The sequence below is a fragment of the Delphinapterus leucas genome, chromosome 3 (genome assembly GCF_059928025.1).
Source record: "Delphinapterus leucas isolate spDelLeu-1000000601 "Yukka" chromosome 3, BTC_Dleu_Yukka2, whole genome shotgun sequence".
Taxonomy (NCBI): Eukaryota; Metazoa; Chordata; class Mammalia; order Artiodactyla; family Monodontidae; genus Delphinapterus; species Delphinapterus leucas.
In genome coordinates, this window is record NC_143131.1 from 162699640 (window position 1) to 162716390 (window position 16751).

The 16751-nt window shown below is 38.6% G+C and overlaps 1 long non-coding RNA gene across 4 annotated transcripts in view; it reads left to right on the forward strand.

The window, feature by feature from the left end:
- Positions 1 to 491: 491 nt before the first annotated feature.
- LOC149749912 (uncharacterized) overlaps positions 492 to 16751 on the forward strand; it is an 83409-nt gene continuing 67149 nt past the window's right edge. The window contains exons 1-3 of one of the 4 annotated variants that reach the window (XR_016392555.1): positions 492 to 3808; positions 9628 to 9703; positions 10097 to 10218. This is a non-coding gene — a long non-coding RNA (uncharacterized LOC149749912). The other 3 variants (XR_016392554.1, XR_016392556.1, XR_016392557.1) reach the window with 3 other exon arrangements.

A 16751-nucleotide genomic window follows, 5' to 3' on the forward strand; every position in this document is an offset into this window, starting at 1 on the left:
AGGTTCATCAGTATGGCTTTTTAAAATTCCATATACATGTGTTAGCGCACGGTATTTGTTTTTCTCTTTCTGACTTGCTTCACTCTGCATGACGGATTCTAGGTCCATCCACCTCACTACAAATAACTCAATTTCATTCCTTTTTATGGTGGAGTAATAGTCCATGTATATATATATGCGCCACATCTTCTTTATCCATTCATCTGTTGATGGACACTTAGGTTGCTTCCATATCCTCACTATTGTAAATAGAGCTGCAATGAACATTTTGGTACATGACTCTTTTTGAATTATGGTTTTCTCAGGGTATATACCCAGTAGTGGGATTGCTGGGTTGTATGGTAGTTCTATTTTTAGTTTTTTAAGGAACCTCCATACTGTTCTCCACAGTGGCTGTATCAATTTACATTCCCACCAACAGTACAAGAGGATTCCCTTTTCTGCACACCCTCTCCAGCATTTATTGTTTGTAGATTTCTTGATGATGGCCATTCTGACCAGTGTCATGTGATACCTCCTTGTGGTTTTGATTTGCATTTCTCTAATGATTAGTGATTTGCATTTCTCTAATGATTAGTGATGTTGAGCATCCTTTCATGTGTTTGTTGTCAATCTGTATATCTTCTTTGGAGAAATGTCTATTTAGGTCTTCTGCCTATTTTTGGATTGGGTTGCTTATTTTTTTGATATTGAGCTGCATGAGTTGTTTGTATGATTTGGAGATTAATCCTTTGTCAGTTGCTTCATTTGCAAATATTTTCTCCCATTCTGAGGGTTGTCTTTTCGTCTTGTTTATGTTTCCCTTTGCTGTGCAAAAGCTTTGAAGTTTCATTAGGTCCCATTGGTTTATTTTCGTTTTTATTTCCATTTCTCTAGGAGGTGGGTCAAAAGGGATCTTGCTGTGATTTATGTCATAGAGTGTTCTGCCTATGTTTTCCTCTAAGAGTTTGATGGTGTCTGGTCTTACACTTAGGTCTTTCATCCATTTTGAGTTTATTTTTGTGTATGGTTTTAGGGAGTGTTCTAATTTCATTCATTTACATGTAGGTTGTTTATTTGAGATGTTTCTTGTTTTTTAAGGTAGGGTTGTATTGATAGAAACTTCGCTCTTAGAACTGATTTTGCTGCATCCCATAGGTTTTTGTGTCATCATGTTTTCATTGTCATTTGTTTCAAGGTATTTTTTTATTTCCTCTTTGATTTCTTCAGTGATATCTTGGTTATTTAGTAGTGTATTGTTTAGCGTCCATGTGTCTGTATTTTTTGCACATTTTTCCTGCAATTGATATTTAGTCTCATAGCGTTGTAGTTGGAAAAGATACTTGATACAATTTGAATGTTCTTAAATTTACCAAGGCTCGATTTGTGACCCAAGATATGATCTATCCTGGAGAATGTTCCATGAGCACTTGAGAAGAATGTTTATTCTCTTGTTTTTGAATGGAATGTCCTATAAATATCAATTAAGTCCATCTTGTTTAATGTATCATTTAAAGCTTGTGTTTCGTTATTTATTTTCATTTTGGACGATCTGTCCATTGGTGAAAGTGGAGTGTTAAAGTCCCCTCCTATGATTGTGTTACTGTCGATTTCCCCTTTTATGGCTGTTAGTATTTGCTTTATGTATTGAGGTGCTCCTTTGTTGGGTGCATAAATATTTACAATTGTTATATATTTTACTTGGGTTGATCCCTTGATCATCATGTAGTGTCCTTCTTTGTCTCTTGTCTTTGTTTTAAAGTCTCTTTTGTCTGATATGAGAATTGCTACTCCAGCTTTCTTTTGATTTCCATTTGCATGGAATATCTTTTTCCATTCCCTCACTTTCAGTCAGTATGTGTCCCTAGGTCTGAAGTGGGTCTCTTGTAGACAGCATAAATATGGGTCTTGTTTTTTTAACCATTCAGCCAGTCTGTGTCTTTTTGTTGGAGCATTTAATCCATTTACATTTATGGTAATTATTGATATGTATGTTCCTATTACCATTTTCTTAATTGTTTTGGGTTTATTATTGTAGGTCTTTTCCTTCTCTTGTGTTTCCTGCCTAGAGAAGTTCCTTTATCATTTGTTGTAAAGCTGGTTTGATGGTGCTAAATTCTCTTAGCTTTTGCATGTCTGTAAAGGTTTTAATTTCTCTGTCAAATCTGAATGAGATCCTTGCTGGGTAGAGTCATGTTGGTTGTAGGTTTTTCCCTTTCATCACTTTAAATATGTCCTGCCATTCGCTTCTGGCTTGCAGAGTTTCTGCTGAAAGATCAGCTGTTAACCTTATGGGGATTCCCTTGTGTGATATTTGTTGCTTTTCCATTACTGCTTTTAATATTTTTCTTTGTATTTAATTTTTGATAGTTTGATTAATATGTGTCTTGGTGTGTTTCTCTTTGGGTTTTCCCTGTATGGAACTCTCTGCACTTCCTGGACTTGATTGACTATTTCCTTTCCCTTGTTAGGGAAGTTTTTGACTCTAATCTCTTCAAATATTTTCTCAGACCCTTTCTTTTTCTCTTTTTCTTCTGGGACCACTATAATTCGAATGTTGGTGTGTTTAATGTTGTCCCAGAAGTCTCTGAGACTGTTCTCAGTTCTTTTCATTTTTTTTTTCTTTATTCTGCTCCCTGGCAGTTGTTTTCACCATTTTATCTTCCAGCTCATTCATCCATTCTTCTGCCTCAGTTATTCTGCTATTGATTCCTTCTATAGTATTTTTAATATCAGTTATTACATTGTTCATCACTGTTTGTTTGCTCTTCAGTTCCTTTAGATCCTTGTTAAATGTTTGTGTTTTTCTCCATTCTGTTTCTGAGATTTTGGATCATCTTTACTGTCCTTACTCTGAATTCCTTTTCAGGTAGGTTGCATATTTTGTCTTCATTTATTTGGTCTTGTAGGATTTTACCTTGCTCCTTCATCTGTAACATAATTTTTGTTGTTTCATTTTTTTTTTGATGGGAGGGGCTGTATTCCTGTCTTACTGGTTGTTTGGCCTGAGGCTTCCTTCAATGGAGTTTGCAGGAAGTTAGGTAGAGCCGGACCTTGGTGCCGAGATGAGGACCTCCAGGAGGCCTCACCTCAATTAATATTTCCTGGCATCTGAGGTTCTTTGTTAGTCCAGCAGCTTGGACTTGGTGCTCCCACCACAGGAGCTCGGGCCTGACCTCTGGCCTGGGAACCAAGAACCTGCAAGCTGCATAGCATCATTAAAAAAAAAGAATAAAAAAGAATAAAAGGAGCAGTACAATAACAAAGAATAAATATAAAATTAGAACAATAAAAAATGTATTAGGAAAAATAAAAATATAATTGAAACAACTGCAACTGCAACAAGGGAAAACAAAACCACACCAGAAACAAGAAAAAAAAGTGGTGGGGGGGAACAACCCAAAAGGAGCAGAACAATAACAAAGTATAGAGAATAAAATAAAATTAGAAAAATAAAAGGTTTATTAGAAAAAAATAATTATATTAATGAATTATCAAGAAGAAGGTAAAACAGCACCCTGACCTAAAAGAAGAGAAAAGGAAAAAAAAAAAAAGGCCTTGGCTCTTGGGGGTGGAGTTTAGGTGGGGGGGCGGAACTTAGGCAGGGGCAGGGTTTAGGGTTGGGCAGGGCCTAGCCAGGGTGGTGACGTTTGAGTGTGGGGCGGGGCCTAGACTCAGGACCCACACAGCCAGAAAAGGCCTTGGGTGTGGGGACTAGGCTGGGCAACATTCAAGTGTGTGGTGGGGCCTCTGCCTAGGACCTACACGGAATGGGAGAGGCAGCACATCCAAAGGGGTTCTCTGGAGTGTGGATTTCGGGAGTTTGGAGGTAGGGCCATGGGTGAGGGTGTGTGTGCGGGGCTTAGGCCCAGGGTGTTTGGAGGGGGTCTCAGAAGGGGTCTCCGAGTGTAGAGGTGGGGCCCTGGGTGGGGGTGTAGGGGCAGGGCTTGGGCTCTACCTGGTAGGAGGGAGGCTCCCAGGGCAGAGGATTAGGCCTGGGAGCCCAACAGGCTCCCCGGTGCCTAAGTGGGCAGCGAAAGCGCTGGCCGTGTTCCTTTCTGTTCCTCCACGCCCTCCCCCATGGTCTCTCCCAGGGTCTCCACAGTCGCCGCTGGACCCTAACTGTGGGCTGGTCCCACTGAGTGTAGGAACTCCTACCCCCACCCATTTGCCCCTCAGGGGTGCAGGTCCCAGAGGTCTGGCCTTTACTTTTGATCCCCCTTTCCTCCCTCCCACTCCGTCAGGACCCACGCAGCTGGAGGGGTTTAGGTGGGCAGAGGATCAGGTCCGGGATTTCATCAGGCTTCTGGGGCCCAAGAGAGTAGGGGAAACCTAGCCACCCTCCCTTTTGATCCTCTGCCCTCCCAGTGGTCCCCCAATTTCCCCCTCCAGGTGTGGGATCTCTTCCTCTCCCCCAGCTGCCCCTCAGGGGCGCCAGTCCAGTCTCACCTCCACTTCTCCTCCCCACTCACTCTCCCCATGCCCCATGTCGTACTTGGTTGCTGGGGGTTCCTCCCGTCCCCTTAGGCGTCCGTGGTCCCCTACCGGTGCCTGGTAGGTGCCCTAGTTGTGCCAAGATGCGAATTTCATGCCCTCCTAGTCTGCCATCTTGACTCCCCCATATTTTCTTTAGTGCTTTATAAGGGTAACTGGGTAATTAAGTATGAAAAGTGAAACCACTGATATAAGTCAGTTCTATATTCACTTTAATAACTGTTAGAACAAAATAGCTGTTAAAATATCTTACACACTGAAAGTGGTAATTGTTTTTTGATCTATGATTATGTATCTTTTGGCACAGAGAAGCTGTCCACTCTGGCCATTCATGTAGCCCTGTTTGGAATCACTTTAAAATGCTTATCTTAGATTTCTAAGTGCTTAAGGCCAATGTCCCGTTTAAAAAACATTCTTCCATACAGGTCCAGTGACCCCTTTTCAGCACCTTACTTATCTTTCTATGCCTTAGTTCTTCATTTGGTGATAACAGTAGTTCCTACCTGATAGAGTTGTTATGTGATTATATGAGGTAATGATATTTCGAACGTGCTTAAAATAGTTGTTTGGCATGTATTAGTGATGTTTCATTTAATCCTCACTTGGGACTTATCTTGAGAGCTTAGTAAAACACCATTCAAATATAGCACTTAAAACAGTGCCTGGCACACAGTAAGTATTCAGAATAATTTATGGAAATAATTCTTCTTAATTTTTTTCTCCTCATCTGAATCCTCCCCAGCCACATTTCACAAAAGTATCTTAGCACCTTTTATGCTCTTTTGTCTCAGGGCAGGCTTGTATTTCAGTGCTAGCTTGCAGAAATTTCCTGGATGATATATTCCTCTCCTGGGTTTTGATCTTTAAAGGCTGAGCATCCTGGAAAGATGATACTAAGTGCCTATGTTTAGGATTGGAATTTTGGAGGATGCACATTGATGGTGACAGGATTTTGGAAGGAATGGGAAGCAGTTTGAAGGTGAGATTCTAGAGGCTCCTAGTCTCAGCGTACATCCCCAGGTACATACATGGCGTAAAATCAAATAGCTTTTAGATTATAGACTTGCATAATGAGGATTTCTGCTGTGGCCGCAGAAGACTGCAAGATGAAGCTCTTTCTCTAGAATGTCCTAAATTATGGGTGAACCCTGAAGGTGATACACCCAGCAATGGCAGAGATCAGAATTTCCTAGCAGCCCATTAGGCTTTTGAGGCTGAATATAATTTGATTAAATGAAAATAAAATCATTGATCATTCTTGCATACCCTATAAAATGAGATTCACAGCCCTTAACCAGAGAAATTGGGTCCTTTTATAGGCTAACTTTGTCCCTGTCAAACTGGGATATGCACCTCCTGATGATCCAGAAGGACAGTTGAATATTTAATAACCTGAGCTCCAGGATCCATTACCCATCTAATAGCTGTTCTTTGGAGGAAACGCAAATGACTTTTTCCTAATCTTTATTCAAGGATGAGTCTTAAGAAGCTCTGGAAACATAAACAGCATGAGCTCCATCGAGAATAGTGCAGAACAAGCACACATTAAATAGTAAACTAGAAGGAATCTGAAAGAGTCAATGGTGGTCATTTTGAAGTAAAAATTCTAAACCCAGTGGTGGATGGTAGGACAGATAATGACACATCTAGTCACCACAGACTCCCTAATAAAGCATAAACCTTAGCTTTGTTGCAAGGGTGAAAGTAAGAATAATCTCCCTTAATGGGAGCAGCAGACCAGAGGTGTTTAATCACCTAAAATCACTGATGGTAAAATCACCTCATCGTGCTCATGGAGGCGAGGATCATTTACACACACTTCAAGTCACCCTTGACAAACAGGCTCTTTGTTGATTTCATTAAGTGTCGAACTTTTCTCACCCAGCTCGCCTCAGGATGCACACATTTCATTTCCATGCGTGTTCTGGGAGGACAGTCCATGTCATTTGCCAGCATTTCGGCCAACATATACATAATCAAATGCAGCCACCATGGAACATGGGCTGAGAAACAATCCATCCAGTGTTTAATGAGTAACATTAGCATGCTCTTAAAAGCACTAATAGCAAGTTTCATTACTGTTCATTTTAGTGTGGATGGCAGCTATCCAAAACCTAACCATGTACTAAATTCATTTTAGTAAAAGCAGAAAATAATAAATAAAATAAATGATTGTAATTACAAGTTACTTCTAGAAGTTAGACTTATATTAACATGACATTAACTCAGAAAAGAAACACTTTCTTCTTTTTTTTTTCCAGATTACAATTTTCTTTTAGGAAACCCTTTCTCTCCTACAGTGACTTTCAATCTAATATTGTCTTCAAATTAATTTTCATTATTTTATTATAAAAGTGATGTTATTATACTTTTGGGGATTTTGATCCTGAGGATCAGAAATTGTTCAGAAGGCATTTGGAGTTTTCTATAAATTTGTTTATATTGACTTTTGCAGTATCCACTCCCACTGCTTTCTTGTGTGCCTTCCTATACTTCTTCCCTTTCCAGTCTCTTCAGGATGTTCCCCAGCTCCTTTACAGCTATGGTTCTGGATGTGATTTTAGTTCTGCAAGTCACACATTCTCACGGGGACATGGATTTGGAATTTTCTGGTGCAGATGGTGGCAGAGGTTCTCAGTTGCTGGAGTCATCAGCTTCAGCGGTGTTTCCTGATTTGAGAATCTGCTTCCTCACCATTGCAGAGGCAGTAGCTGTTGTGGCAGCCTGGTGTGGCCAGAACCTCAGTCTAGGGTCTGTTGCTTCCCTTCTCTCTAATTATAAGCTTTTCTACTTCAGGTATCTAGGAAAGATTCTATGCTCTACAGCTGAACCCTGAGTAAGACTGCCTTGGTGCCTACTTCATAGATTGCAAACATTTTGGTGATTAAATGGGATACTTGCATACAGTTTCCTTAGCCAAATGCCTGGCACAGAGTGGATAATAAATATTAGCTTCTATTTTTCCCCTCATAATGCCTAGGGTGGTTCAATGTGAACCTACCTGATAGAAAAATTAAATCCTCAGTATACTTTTTAGTTACATGGTGACTACATATGACACAGTAGAGAAAGACATAGAGACAGTGTGTTATAATGGCAGGGCCAGAGAGTGGTGAACAGTATTTAGAGTAAAATGATCTAGGTTCAACTCTCAGACCTACTTATTGTTTGGCCTTGAGCAAAGTTTTCTGGGGTTTATTTGTTCCAGCTACAGTGGGAGATGAACTGCGTTTTCTTTAATGTTTCTCAAGTTTTTAAAATTCTGAGACTTATATTCTAGCTTCATTTGCTTCTAATTTTCAGTAATGATTTGAAATAACAAGAATGTTCACTTCTTTAGATGACTCATTGTTTAAGGCGTATGATAGCAAACGATGAAGTTGTTTTTTTTTTTTTTTAAGACCTGCCTGATGCTTGCCATCATAAAAGGTGAATTAAGCAATGCAAGGAAGAAAAAAAATAGAGGTGAGGATAGTACATTTAACGCATTTGGGAGGGTAAAGAAAAAAGTCCTCTTAGTTTAGTTTGTCTTATCAGTGACAAACTGAAACTGGTTTTTCATAGTAACACCTGGTCATTGTTCTAAAAATATGAAACTTGAGGCCTGTTTGTTGTTGTTGTGTTTTTGTTTTTTTACAGTTAGAAACCTTGATTACAGTGCTACATTTAGAAAATTTAGAAGAGGCACTCTGAGGAACTGAAAATTGTAGAAGAAAATAGAATCTCTTAAGGGTGTAGGACGTAGATACAATCTCTGGCAGAGAAAAGCAGTTTTCACAAAAATATAATAGAGAAAGATAACTGAACTTATTATAAAGGCACCTAACTAAAAGGGAAAAATCAGTAGAGGAAAGGAAGTTATCTCCTAGTCTTAAGCTGTTTAAGGTCTTGGGATGCCAGGAAAGATGCAAAATGCCATTTATTCTTTTTCTTTCTCTCTCAAAACTGCTTTAAAAATCCACGAAAAAGGGCTTCCCTGGTGGCGCAGTGGTTGGGAGTCTGCCTCCCGATGCAGGGGACGCGGGTTCGTGCCCCGGTCCGGGAGGATCCCACATGCCGCGGAGCGGCTGGGCCCGTGAGCTGTGGCCGCTGAGCCTGCGCGTCCGGAGCCTGTGCTCTGCAACGGGAGAGGCCACAGCAGTGAGAGGCCCGCGTACCGCAAAAAAAAAAAAAAAAAAAAAATCCACGAAAAAATCAAGCCTGCCTTTTAGCTATTAAAATTGAATTTTTAAAAAAATGACATGGGTTCAGATTTGGATTGACATTATTGACTAGTTACTCTTCTTTTCATACAAATGATAGCAGTATCAGTGTTTGAATCTGGCTCATTTGGTTACGAGGAAGAATTCAGTCAGATTATTGCAGTGGACAAATGGTTGTTATAATTACATATGGACTCTGACTGGACCTGGAAGCTTAGGCGTAGAGAGAAATATTTTGCTCCCTCTCTGAGTCTTTGGTGCTCTGTGTCCATCTGCTGTATTCCCCATTCCAACCTCTGGAACTTATCTGCTGACGCTGGTTTTCTACATCTTCATTGTCCAGCTTGCCTATTTGCGTAGGTTACTTCTCCTAGATTATCTTTGTCCCCTTTCTACAGCACACATTTTTTTCTCTAACTTGTATTTTAATCTCATGTATAACATAGGAAGCCTTGCCTCTGTTGGGGTAAGGAAAGCATTTTCCTCTTTTCTCCTCAGAGCAACTCCTTCATTTGGGAATATGTAACTAATATGATTGAGGGAATTGGGACCTGGGCTGCCAAGAATTTACCACTCGTTCTTATTCTCATTCTCTTGTTCTTTCTGTTTCTCACTAGTTTCACTTCAGAGGGAAAGAAAGAAATCCTTTTTTTTTTCTTTTTTGGCCGCACCACGCAGCATGGGGGATCTTAGTTCCCCAACCAGGGATTGAACCCGCAGTGGAAGTGCATAGTCTTAACTGCTGGACCACCAGGAAAGTCCTGAAAGAAGTCTTGATTTTAAATTCCAAGCTGTATTCTGGCTTTACCAGAATGACAGCTGTTAAATTTTCCCTTTTGATTTCTATGTATATTGATCTACTGGTTCAAGATCCATAAGGCAGTGATTCTCAACTGGAAGTGATTTTGATAGGGGACATTTGACAATGTCAGAAAACATTTGTGATTGTCAGGACTGAAGAAGGAGATTCTACTGGCTTCTGGTCATTAGAGTTCAAGGATGCTGCCAAACATCATTCAACGCACCAGGTAACAACCCGCGTTAAAAATAACAATAATAATACTGCTATATTTAAAATAGATAACCAACAAGGAGCTACTGTATAGCACCAGGAACTCTGCTCAATACTCTGTAATAACTTATATGGGAAAAAAAATTCGATAAAGAGTAGATACATGTATACGTACAACTGAGTCACTTTGCTGTACACCTGAAGCTAACACAGCATTGTTAATCAACTATACTCCAATATAAAGTAAAAATTAAAAAAATTTTTTCTAGCCCCAAATATCAGTAGTGCCAAAGTTGAAAAATTCTGCCATACGAGAAGTAAAGGGTTTGAGATTAATTATTGCCTTTTTATTCAAAAACTATTTTATTACCGTTTCTAACTATCTAATCTCTCAATTACACCCTTCCAGATTCCCAGGGAAAGATATGAATGGTGAAGCCTATTTTTGAACTAAGCTCCACAAAGCACAGCCTTCTGCCAGTCCAAGGGTTCAAGTTCCTTAGTCCAACCCGAACAACTATGACTCACAAGGTATCAGCTATGATTATAAAATAAAACATGGACATGTTAGCTCTTGTCTCTAAAAAAGGTAGATAATTTTTTTAGAAGGAGATGTGATTAGATAGGAATCATAAAACATGTTCAGACCAAAAAAATAAAATATAATTTCCTTAATACTTAATAACTTTTAATTGATGACAAAAATCAAGTGAGTCTTCTATCATGTACATTTTAAGCCAATATGATTCAGTAATATTGTTTTGGATATTCAGTTACTATATTTGTGAGAACACTTAATTTTTATTATCTCTGAGAAAAAGGAAAAAACTAATTACATATTGGATTAATTTGTGAGTTTCCTATCCTTAGGTACCCTGGGGGTCTATAATTCTTACTTCCAGGAACTCTTTGTAAGCCTTTTTTCCAGAAAAGAGTTTCAGACCAGGAATGCAGAGGCAAAGCAGAACACATTGTAGATGCTAATATTCACCAGAAGAGGAGCAAGGGAGCTGTTTTCGAAGGAGTGAGAAGGAGTGTTGTGCACAGATTCTGTTATGACTTTAATGGAAACAGTGCATGTCATTCCCACACAGCTTGCTGAGTACTTGCCCCTGAGAATATAGTGATTAGAATGAATGATGTGCTGGGATTAAAACACTTTACTGTTTAGTTCTATTTGTTGGGAAACATTTACTGATTCTAGCCCTGGTTTCCCTTATGATATGATTAGGCAGAGAGGAGTCACTTTCCTGAGGAAACTGAGGTCACAGCGTTCTCTCACGATATAAAGCTCGTGAGGCATGTGGAAGAGCTGAGATCATGGATTTGGAAAGGATCGCCGTAGAGTTGTTAAAATAAAATTTTCTACAGATAACTTACTGATCTAGTTGACTTCTATTCAGTGATTCATGACTTGGGTACTGTTTAATCTAGCAGGTAGAAAGGAGCTCTGAAGAGCAGTACAAGGTGAGAGCTTTTTATAGACCAAAGTGAGCAGGGTCAAGGACGATATACTGGTCATTTGCTAATGGGTTAATGAGAGTTCCTTTCCTTATATGGAACAAGGAGCTGGATAAGGGTTTGGTAAGCAGGCAAGCATGATTGGTTGGTTGACCTGGGCCTTCCTTTGCTTGGAGAGCCCAGGTAGGGAAACTTAGATAAATTTTGGTTTGCTGATGTGGGGCTTAGCATGAGTGATTCCATCTTGGACCTAATCTGGTTACTTTGACAGAGTCCTTGGCCTATCACATAGTCTTTACTATGCAAATAGGGCCAGTCACTTCAGAATTTTGAGAATTGATCTCAGTATCTTTCTACTGAAGACAATAACTGCTTTCCAGCATTGTGGCAAGACATTTAAGAGCTTCCATCACAGCTCCAGTGCAACTTAACCACGTAACCAGTTCTGTGAATGCTGTCATGTTCTGGAATATTATCGTGCCTCACTTTTCTGTTTTGTAAATTTGGGAAGATTGTATCTGCTTCACAGGGTTTTTTGAGAAAGAAATGAGTTACTAATAATGACTGCAAAGCACTTGTGACAGTATCTGTCTCAAATGTTATTATCATTGTTAATGCACGTTGAGCTTTTAGCTCAGTGCTTGAAAACCTGGCAATCATTCAGTCAATGGTAGCTAGTTTTTACACAGTGCCCGGTATTATTATTGCTAGAAACAAAGAAAAGTAACAATTTACGTCAAGGGAGAATCCAGTAAATGATCTATGAAGGTCTGTTATTGCCTAAACCAACATATGCTTTGTGATAGTGATTAGGCTGGGTGGGAGCCATCAGTCAAGCCAGAAGGATGAGGCAAATGAGGAAACCTTTTCAGAAGACATGTGGATGATTCTAGGGAACTGGATGACGTTTTGGTTGGGGGCATAACTTCACAGTAATTGAACACTCCCCAAATATCATTTTTAAAGTAAACTTACCTTATTACTGTTAGTTGGAGGCATAAATTTCCACTCTGTGAATGCCCTGTGCATTTGTGGATCCGATTGCAGGGTTAAACAAAATCAACAGAGTCCTTCCATCCCATTCATTTCTAATGCAACCTATATTGCTACCATCAGCAGCAAAATAAAATCTTTTCCATTTACCTCTGACTCAAAAAGCAGAGGGAGAGGCATTTTGAGATAGTTTAAATAGGGAAATGGAGATTTAGAGGTTAAGTGATGTGTTTAATGACAGTGGTGCTTCATGTTAGTACTGTATTTCATTTTTCAAAGTATATCCTCATAAATAATCTCCTTGGATCTATACAACTAAATAGAATAGAAACAAGAATATAAGACTGTTATCTCCGTATAACAAATCAGAAAGCTGATGTTTCTCTATCAGATGTATACTCAGGCTAAACTGGAGACATTGATTCCAGCTCTCACTGTTACGTAGGGGAGCTTCTCTTGCTATCATTGTAAAGCCTACAGCATTTCCCCAGCATTGACTTTATTCTGATTTCTTTAAAAATAAACTCCTGGGCTTCCCTGGTGGCTCAGTGGTTGAGAGTCTGCCTGCTGATGCGGGGAACATGGGTTCGTGCCCAGGTCCGGGAAGATCCCACATGCCGCGGAGCAGCTGGGTCCGTGAGCCACGGCCGCTGAGCCTGCGCGTCCGGAGCCTGTGCTCTGCAACAGGAGAGGCCACAACAGTGAGAGGCCCGCGTATCACAAAAAATAAATAAATAAATAAACTCCTGCTAGTCTTTCTTGAGTTAGATGCTGATAGACCTAAGAAAATGAGTCTAATTCCTCTTCCCCATTAGCCCTAAAGCTAACATACCTGCAGATCTTCTAAGTTACTCTTTTCTCTAAATCAGACTTCCCTCAGTAGTCTGAACTTATCTATCACAAATTCTAGAACTTTCATCATACGTCAGAAAAATGTACTTTATCCACTTCCCTGAAGAAAGAAAACAAGTATAATTCACTCAGCTAATATTGACTGATGGCCAACAGTATTAGAATCTTATTGTGTGTTTATGTACAGTCATGAACAAAAAAGATACAGTCCTTGAAATTAGGTAATTTGCTTATTAGGGCAGGGACATAGGTGATATTCATGAAATAATTTAAAATTTTATTCAGCAGTAAGTTGCCATGAAAAAAATAAAATAAAAAACAGTGTTCTTGAGCATTATATTATATTGAATGGAGCAAGAAGTTATCCCTGAGGAAATTGCCTTTGAAAGACAAAAAAGGAGCCAGGCATTCAAAAATCTGGGACAAGAGAGAGCCAAATAAAGGAAAATGTTAGTGCAAAGATGGGAGCCAGGCTGGTGTGATCAAAGGATCAAGAGGATTCCAATAAATAAGGACTAAGTTGAATAAGCGGGCAAATGAGAAGAATTGAAGTTAGGGACATAGGCAGGGACAGATATTCTGGGGCCTTAGGATGCCCCATAAAAGGGATTTGGATTTTATTCTAAATCCTAGTGCTATCTATTGGTTTTGAGTGTGGAGAGACTTGATCTGATCTCATTTTTAAAAGAATACGCTGGCTGTTTTAAGAAAAATGAATTGTGGGGAGGCAAGAGTAGAGTCTGGGGACTAGTGAGAGGCTTCCAGTAAACCAAAAGAGATTATCATGTTCAAACAAGGACTTGATGATGCATTGTCTTGCCTTAGAGTTGGGGCGGATGGTGATTGAAAGGGAAGAATTGGACACTTCCTAGCTGGGGATTTGAGTAGCTGGGTGGACAACGCTGTCCTCACTTGAAGTAGGAAAGACTTAGGGTGAGAGAAAAGGTCTTGGGGCTGGGGACAAATGGGTAGTTCTGGTTTTAAAACAATTATGTCTGGAATTTATATTTTGTTTTAGATGTGTTCTCACTTATATGCAGTACAGGGTAACAGTAGTTTCCCTTGAATTTGAGCCGTTATTTCTATTATATCAGCCTCAGGTTGTAGTTGTTTATTAAGCAGTCATGTGTAGAAAAAAATGTATTCAGTGAAAAACCTTTCTCTCTCTCTCTCTCTCTCTCTCTCTCTCTCTCTATATATATATATATATATATATACACACACACACACACACACGTACTTTTTTTTAATGCAGGCTTCTTAGATTTCCCTTCTTGGTTATCAGATTCTAGCTCTGTTTCTTGTCTCTGAGCTATTTTGCACCTCTTTGTAAGTTGCAGGTAACTAATAGATATATAAACTCTTCTCTGTGCAGTAGTGATTTTAATTGAGTACCTTTTTTCTGTGGAAAACTGGTTTTGTCCACATTTGCAATTAATTTCAACATTCCTTTACTCCATATGAATTTTTCTTCCTTTTCCCTTCATTCAGTTACAACATCTGCTTGATTTCCTCATCTAAGTAAAGTAAAATCTTTAATGTGCATTCCTTTTTATATCTGTATGAGAATCATAGCTTTACTTTTTCCTAAAAATGATCTTTTAGCACAGTTCTCACCAATGGCTCATATTGCTCTCCTGGGCAGATGAACACCCATACATTTTCACACAAACTACTGTAAAGTTGTGCTCCCGAATTCTGTATTTAATAATGTGACATTAACACATTTCATTTCATATGATGCCAATTTCCCAGAAAAATTCTGGACTCTCATGTGAAATACCCAGAATCAATTTTGCCAGTACAATTATGAATTCAAATGTCAAATGATTCATTTTATACCTCAGCCCCAAGAACATTGCATCCTCCTAGTGGAAGGGAGAATTTCTAATGATCAGTCTTTGAGCTTCCACAAGCCATTTAGTAAAATTTTAGACACTTTGTGTACAACAGAATTAGTTTGTCAATAATGAAAGATATCATTGAGTGTTTCTAAGCAAATTCATACATTGCCTCTATTCTCAGAAGTGTATACTTCAGTGACTAAGGTTCTGAGAGATTGTAATTCATTAATTCTTAGAGGAAACTTACTTGAAGTTATATTCTAAAACTGTCTTTTAAAAAAGATTAGCTCATGACTCATAAATTGGAGTGGTTCATTTTTTGTCTTGTCAAGGAAGAAGAAAACGTACTTCACTGACAAGGAAAAAGAAACATTGCATCTTTGGCAAAGGTGCAGTTTAAATATTTAGAAAATTGTGATTCATAAGTCAAAAAAGGTAACGATATAATATCATTTCCAGAGCTGTATCTGTGCAAGCACTTTTTGTACTCATATAACATTAATTGATTTTAAGGTATCATTTGTATAAGTTATTATTAACATTGAAAGTATAAATCATGAAGATTAAATGACACAATTAATTTACAAAAAATAAGTTCATCTAACGTTTATTTTGTAAGACTTTTTAAAAAATATTATGCCAGGCCTGGCAAACTTTAACAAATATTTTAATTTCTTATAAATCATTTTTTGAATGTGACTATTTTAGAGGAATTATAGATGAAAACAGAGTTTTGGTTGACAAATTGAAAACTTCACAAAGAAAGAAGCATAGATTTATTGATTGATATAGCTAATATGTTTATGGCATCTGTGAGAGCCACGTATACAGGTAGATTGTGAGATGGGTTGATGATTACCAATTTTGTTCTGACGTTATGAAAATAAAAACTCAAATGTTACACAAAACTTATTCTTTGAGTTGGGGTGGATGGCTATTGAAAAAGAATAATTAGATGCTTTCTATTTTGGGGATTTCAGTAGCTGGGTGGACACTGTTGTCCTGACCTGAAATAGGAAAGACTTATGGTGAGGGGGAAGGTCTTGGGGCTGGGGTAAGAATGGATAGTTCTGTTTGTAACAAACTTACTTCTAGAATTCACATTTTATTGTAGATGTGTTTTTACTTGCATGCAGTAGAGGGTGACTGTAGTCTTCCTGGGACTTGAGCCTTTATTTCTGTTATATCAGTCTCAGGTTCAGTTGTTTGTTTAGCAGTCATGTGTGGAAAAGAAAGATGTATTGCATGGAAAACTATGCATCTTCCTTAGATTACCATCTGTAAAATGCTTACTTTAAAAACCTTAGCTGAACTTACTTTTATCCATACTGGGTTGACATTTTTGGTATATTTTTAACAGTTCTAAGACAAAATATTTCACTTGTCATTGAGAGATTATACACTAGACTTGGGGAAACGTGGGGGCTATCCTGATGAGGCCTCTCATTTACATTTCCTCATTTGTGAAAGAGAAAGTATTTAGTTTCTGGAAACTTGGGGTTGCCTCCCCCCTCTTTATGTTAGACTACATTTTGAATTGGCCTTAGAGTTCCTTCAAATAAAGCAACAAGCAATAAATGGATATTTTCATACTTCTATAAGCTCTCTTCTTGAAGGAGAGATCCCTTGTAGTATTCACCATTTTAGCTCCAGAACCTACATTGTTGATGGTTGAGGGTAGATCTCATAGAGGTGTCTTTGCCTTACTGGGGAGTCTTTGTATGGCTTATAGGGTACAAGTCTAAGGTCCAAAGGAAAGTGATTGACTCTATCCCTAACATTTCTCAAGGACCCGTGATGATAGAGAATCACAACTCTCTTCCCACATTTGGTACCCTAAGAGGTAGATTTCTGTTTATTCTGTATAAGAAATATTTTTATTTATTACTTTATTTTATTTTATTTTATTTTTTG